Genomic DNA, 7,249 nt, shown 5'->3' on the forward strand with positions numbered 1-7,249 from the left:
TACCATACGTGTAAGATTGAGTATTTGCCCACTTCAAGTCTTGGAATCATATATTGTCAAGTTGAGGAATCATGTTTTCTTTTTCTTTTTTTCTTTTTTTCTTTTTTTCTTTTTTTCTTTTTCTGTCTTTTTTTAGGTGTTTCCAATTTAATACTTGTGTCCAAACCCTTGACCTTTGTATTTTATGCTCTCTCATCATTTCCTTTTGAGCATTTATTTTTATTTTATCCAAGTTGAAATATAAAGTTGGTCCATGAATCATATTTTACATAGGTCCTATTTGGTATCTCATGCAAATATGCAGAAATGCATAATTTCTCGATGGTTTGCAAAACCCGTTTATTTGGAAGCGAAATATTTAAGTGGGTCCCACCAAAAAATATTGTAAATGTAATAAAAAATCATATTTTTTGTGTTATAAAGTATTGTAATTCTTTTGGGTGTGAAAAAGTTTACCAATTGAACATGACAGATGGTGAAAACCCTCTCTCTCTCTCTTGGACGGTAAAGGGAAATGTGTTATACATTTTTCTTTCTTTTCTTTTTTTCTATGCAAACAAGGGATTAGTCATCAATAGTAAACGTGAATTCAACAATATTTGAACCTAGGTCGTGGAATCAACACTCTTCTAAATAAGTTGGCAATCTCAACCCTTTGTATGTTTTAGTCATTTACTTTTAATCTTTAAAAAAAAAAAAAAGATTTATGACCAGCCCATTATATTTCAACATGGCCAATTATATTTTTAACCATGTTGAGATACATTGTCGAAGACTTCAACCCTATTTTCTAGGGTTTGTTGAATCAGACATTCCTTACACATGTTGAAACAATATACACTGTATTATTGGACATCGCCTTTTGTGCTCTAAATATTTATTGTTTCTTGTAAAAGTATGAAACCACAAACTTCCAATGTGACATCAAAGTAAGCTATTAAGTCAAGAGATCCATCTTCAAAGCTACTAAAGTACTTTATTTGTCGACCACTATTGCTGTAACTTTCAAATTCTTTTGTACTTTTTCTACATTTGATAATGGTTCTAGGCCTAACCATTATATGAGAAGCACATGGATTCTTAACAAGCATATCAGCCAAGGAAATGACATGACACCTTAAACCCTAAATTTGCATTATTAGACGTGTGTGGGCCTTAATTGGTAAAAGAAGTTGTACAAGCAAACTTCCTCCAAAAGTTAAGCTACCAACAACAAAATCTACAACAGGTATTTCTCTACTTTAGATTTTTTTTTTTTTTTTTTTCCAATTTGAATGAGTCACAGTAAAACCTAGGGTCTTACCCCTCTAGCAAACAGACCAGATCTATGTGTGGCTAAATTTTTCCATCCTTGAGTTGGGCTCAATTTGCCATTATTGTACTTTAGCTCATAAGAACAAGGGTTCAACTTCAGTAATTATTCGCCTGGGCTGCAATTTGTTTAGCGAATTAATTTAGAATATATTCATCAAAATATAGGAAAATTTTCAGGAAATATACAATGATGTTTTTGGGTTTCTTACCAAAACCCATCATCATCAACTCCGTAAAAAATCAATCTCGTTCTTAAAATACTGAGTGTTGAAGAAAATAAAATTTGAGGGTGAAGTGTAAAAATGTTAAAATATTTTGCAATAAATCTATAAGTCATGGATTAATCTGTTGATTCGCCAAACTAATCGGCTAATATCTTATTCGGAGAATTAATTCGTGAATTTTGTGACTGTTCTCAAGCTACGTAGTTTCCACCACTTGCATAGGATTTGAGCCTTGGGACGACAGACTTGAAAAGTCACCTACAAACACTTTACACGTATAATGCTTGTATCCCATGTCTTGCATGCCCCGGTTGCTAGCATAGAGTTGATATTTTAGAGTTAGGTAAAAAGTCAGGTTGGGCTTGGGCAACCTAACAACTCTTTTTTTTTTCTCCGGTTATGTAGAATATATGATATGCAAAAAGTGGAATAAGCTTTGGTAATTTCATTAAAATGTGAATTAGATGGTAAAAGTAAATATGAAAATACTTGAACTTAGGGGTGGGGCAAGGATTTTGTTTTCGTGGGGGCAAGTATAAACTTATTAATAATATCAAATTTTGATTTTTAAAATATACAAAAAGTAACTTTTACTACATGTATTTTCAATAATTTGATACTTACAAAAAGTATAAACTCATAATATATAGACAAAATTTGCACATCGTTTCCAAAAAAATCCAATCATTGATACATATACATAAATCTTCACAATCATTCCCGTCGAGTTTTCATACTCTGAAAGTATTGAATGATCATCTCATTATCAATGGTTATCAAATGCATTTTTCTCGATATAAGTAACTAAGCAATCATTTATCCATTGATCTCTCATTCAATTATGCAAGCGATTCTTCATTATGTTCATTGCTGAAAAAGTTATTTCAATAGTTACAGCTATCATTGGTAGTATCAAAATTAGTTTCACAATTAAATACATCAATTGATATACAATTTTTTTTTATCTTAATTAACTTCTTTGCAAGGTCACCGATTCCTTTAAGTTGTAAAAATCCATTATTAGAGCGCACATCAAATATATAAGTTTCAAGTACCATGAGTTCCGCATTAAAAAATTCCAATAGGTAAAATTGAGAAAGATGAATCAACTTATTCTTATTAAAAGCAGAGAACGAATCACATGAATTCAAACATGCCATACAAAAAAGTAGCTCGATGTTTCTTTCTGTAAAACAATCGTTAAGCTTTTGAAGTTCAAATCTAACATCATACAAAATAATTGTGTAGATTGGTGACTTGTTCAATATTACGTCGTGGTCACCCTCGAACTACATATATGTCATCCATACTCAGTATAACAATATAATATCTTTCACAAAAAGAAGAAACTTCCTTCAGTAAAGATACTCATATAATATCTCTCATCGTTTGTAATTATTGCTTAAATACTTTAACCAAGGTCAGAATATTTACAGTAGCTTGATATTTCCTCTGTAGTGCTTGTGATAATTCATTTAAAATTTTCAAAATAGTTTTCATTAAGTGCATGATGAATATAAAGTCAAAAGATTGAATCGAATCTAATAAGGCACTTGTTTAACCTCTTTGCTCAGAATTTGCGTCATCCTCTTCAACAATCACAAGCATGTCAACAATAGAAAGAAAAAAATATAGAAATCAAGCTCATCAAAGTACCATAATGTGAGCCCCAACATGAATCACCAGTTCGTTGGAGGCTAATCAAACCACGCCTATTTGAAATTTCACCATTGTCCAGTATTGAATAATATTACTAGAGCATTTTTCTCTTAGAATATCTCAACGTTTGCACGAAGTTCCAACAACATTCAATAAATTAGCAAGAATATTGAAAAGAATAGCAATTTGACTGTGACTTTTTGCAATAACTACAAGTGTCAGTTGAAATTGATGAACAAAACGGTGAACATAAAAAAAAGATTGATTTTCTTTCATAATGAGAATTTTGAGACCATTAAATTTTCCTCTCATATTATTAGTCACGTTGTAATCCTATCCACGTAATCTTGACATACGTAATCCATGTCTTGAGAATAATGTTTCAATTGCTGCTTTCAATGATAAAATTATTGTTTCATTAACATGGACAATGCCGAGAAATCACTCAATAACACATAGCTTTTTATCTACATAACAAATTAGAACTGTCATTTGTTCTTTAATTGATGTCGCGAAATTCGTCAACCAAAATAGAAAATAAACATTTACAAGATCATTGATTATTGTATTGGTAATTTCACTTGCAATGCAGCACACGATATCCTTTTGTGTATCATAAGATATTATCTTCAGATTCTTGATAACATTCTTTAACACAATACTTTTGAGAATTTTATTATGATTTGAAAGAAATTATAACAGTCAATAAAATTTTTAGAATTTCTTGAATATTCGGATTCATCGTGACCTTAAAAGATTAATCCTTGACGTAAAAGAAATCGGGTACAATCAATTTTTGTAGTCAAACGAATTTGATACTCCTTTATAGCCTAATTAGATTGTCGAAAATAAACAATTTCAATATGTTGATTTCGATTCATTAAATCTTGACATTTCCTCCAAACTTTGTTATGATGTTATTTGGGCCTTCAACAAGGATTTGAAATCCTTCCTTTATTTTCTAATTTGTGAATCTCACGATAATGAAAGAATCATCACTAACTTGCTCATCAAAATCAACTTTCATCAGATCGTAATACAAACAAAAATGCAGCTTCTTTCATAACACTATACTCTAACCAATTTTTAAAATCAATAAACGAAGTTGAATTGAAAAGACGTGACACATTTTCAAAAAACAATTTTGAGAAATTATGTTCACGAGATTTACATTAGCCTTTTTGTAAGTATGTTTTTCAAATTTCATCTTGACCATTAAAATTATAATCAAAATTTTTATCTGAAGGAAGATCTTCTAGGTCGATTTCAACACGACTATACTTTGAATATCACCGCATGTCACCATCACTATGATCATTCCTTACTCAAGTAATGGATGGTTATTCCAAATTAGACTTTTTTATAAGAAAATTATTCATATCTGATTCACAAATTTAATTTATTTAATTAGATGTCAAGATTTTTGACATATTTATATATATTAAAGATACATATTATTTTATCCTACAAAGTTATGTAATTAAACGTTGAAAAATAGTTTTACATGTAAAAGAAAGTAACAAGAACTAATCTAATTTCAATAATAATCAATAATTTTAATGACTAATAAAAAATAAAGTTAATAACATCATAATTTCATAAGTATAATCAATGATCAACAAATGAGATTTTTTCCTTTTATGTTCATAAAAAGAATAACAATATTTCATCAATAAGTTAATAATAAGGCTCCGTCCCCTTCTATATTCATAAAAAAAAATAAAATATTTTCTTAATAAGTAAATAATAGGCCTCCACCACCCTGTATATTCATAAAAGAAATATAAAATTTTCATTACTAAATTAACAATTGAACTCCGTCCCCTATACATTTATAAAAAGAAATAACGACGTGAATTTAAAGTGAGTACCTTTGAATTTTGAAGTTAATTTTGATATTTGAATAACATAATTGGAAAAGTTTTTATCATTGAATGATCAAGGCTTAGGTTAGTGAAAGCGCCTTCGATCCGCGGGGTGCGCGGATCCGCTTTTGACCTTTGAGGTTTGGGAGTCGTCACCTAGTTATTACGATCTAGGAACCGAATACTAACTCTAAACGGATAAAAAACTAATCTACTATAGAAAAATAGGATCCGGAGATCACATTATGGGGTTGGAAGGTGTTAGGCACCAACTCCGTTCGGCCAATGCCGATCTCTACTTATCCCAAATAAGACTACATTACTAATGACAAAACCTAAATAAAAAATAACAGAAATTTTACCTTCAATACCCAAAGGTTCTATTCCCTCAAATCTGATGAAATTGTTCCTTGTACCGTACTCCTTGCTTCGTTCTGTCTCCGGATCTGATTTCTGATCTCCGAAGTAAGGTATCTCCTTCTTGGATCTGGATTCTTCGAACTTGTTATGGATTTTTGGGTGTTTTTGAAAAGCTTCTAGGTATTTTTCAGGCTAAAATGGAAGTATAGGTGTTAGGTAAGAAGTTGGGACTTCAAAATTAAGGTTTTGGAGAGGTTGTGGAGGCTTCTTCACTTACTTTTTCTAAGATTTTTTCTTTGATACGAAAATAAGGTGTGGAGGCTCCTATTTATAAAGTTTTTTAAAAGAATTAGGGTTTGATTAGGGTTTCTTTTAGGATTTTAATTAGGGTTTTGACTTTAATCTTATGAGATGGACTTAGTCTTTAGGATTTTAATTTAGGGTTTTGACTTTAATCTTATGAAATTGACTTTATTAGTTTAGATTAGGATTTTGACTTTAGTCTTATGAGATTGACTTGATTAGTTTAGATTAGGGTTTTGACTTTAGTCTTATGAGATTGACTTAATACTTTGACTTTAGTCTTTCTTGGTCGACTTTTAATATCTTGACTTTAGCCTTACTTGATTGACTTTAAGATTGGCTTTAGTCTTACTTGATTGACTTTAATTTTTGGATAACCCTTTTTTATTATATCTTTAATTCTTTGGACCCCCAGATGGAGGGTTCCTTGAATAAATATCCTGACAACCATCAACAATTTTACCTAAAAACCTGATTGATCGATTTTTTTGTTCAAATTTTTAAATTAATTTTATTAATATTTCACTTTACATTATTTAATAGTTTATTTATTAATTTCAAAATTTTAATTATTAAAATTGTAAAATTATCGTTTTGCCCTTGGAGAGGATTTTTTACGTTTTAAGTCATTTTTTAATGTTCCCGGATGTTTTGGAATCAGTTTTTCATAAGGAATTCAATGGACATGTTGATTTTTGTCATTTATGAAGTTTTTTGTATGAAATGGTCGTGAATTTTATGAGGGGCATTTTCGTAATTTTATCAAATTCTGTGAAAATTGACGAAATGATTTATCTGATTTCGATTTGTTATTTTATGTGTTTGAATGAGTTTTCCTAAGCGTAACGTAGGCTCTAGGGTTGTTTTGATGTTAGGGGTATTTTGGTAATTTGATTATTTTTAGTGATTTTTATCGTGAAGCTTCTTTTTGTCTATAAGATGATTTCTATGTTTCTGGAATCATATTTTTCTAGTGTAGCGTGGTTTCTAAGGTTTTGTCAGTTCGAGATACATCATCCGGATTTTTGAAACATATCTGGTAACAAAATAAAGCATTGAAATAAACATCCATCATTGGGAACCGTTGCGATCGGGTTGACGAGTTGATTAATCAGGCGAGTGAAAAAATGGGGTGTCTACAGTTAGGTAATAAATTGAAAGATTCTTGTAAAAGTATACTTGATTGAGTAAAAAATATAAAAAGTAATTTAAAAAAAAGATTTTAAAAAATTATCAAAATATACACATTATATAAATGATGGTTTCTTTGTTATTTTAGACATTATATCTAAAATAGTTTATTAGATTGTTATTAGTCATCCCGTCCCAGCCTGAATCACATGACGTAATTTGAAAGAACATTCAATTTTTTATTTTAATAATTAGTAAACTAGATTAACTAGAAAACAAGGAGCTGATTTTGCATTTATAAATTTGAAATTTATTTTAAAGAAGAAATTAAGAGCAATGGATCCTAATTACAGAAAATAAAATTTCACATTGATTTTTAAAATTCTGATTTAA

The 7,249-nt window shown here is 29.7% G+C and overlaps 1 pseudogene; it reads right to left on the reverse strand.

Moving 5' to 3' along the window:
* Positions 1–3,530: 3,530 nt before the first annotated feature.
* On the reverse strand, positions 3,531–4,224 carry LOC147396921 (uncharacterized; annotated as a pseudogene).
* Positions 4,225–7,249: the final 3,025 nt, after the last annotated feature.

This window comes from Akebia trifoliata, chromosome 8 (genome assembly GCF_017979445.1).
Source record: "Akebia trifoliata isolate Shusen 1 chromosome 8, ASM1797944v1, whole genome shotgun sequence".
NCBI classification, from domain to species: domain Eukaryota; kingdom Viridiplantae; phylum Streptophyta; class Magnoliopsida; order Ranunculales; family Lardizabalaceae; genus Akebia; species Akebia trifoliata.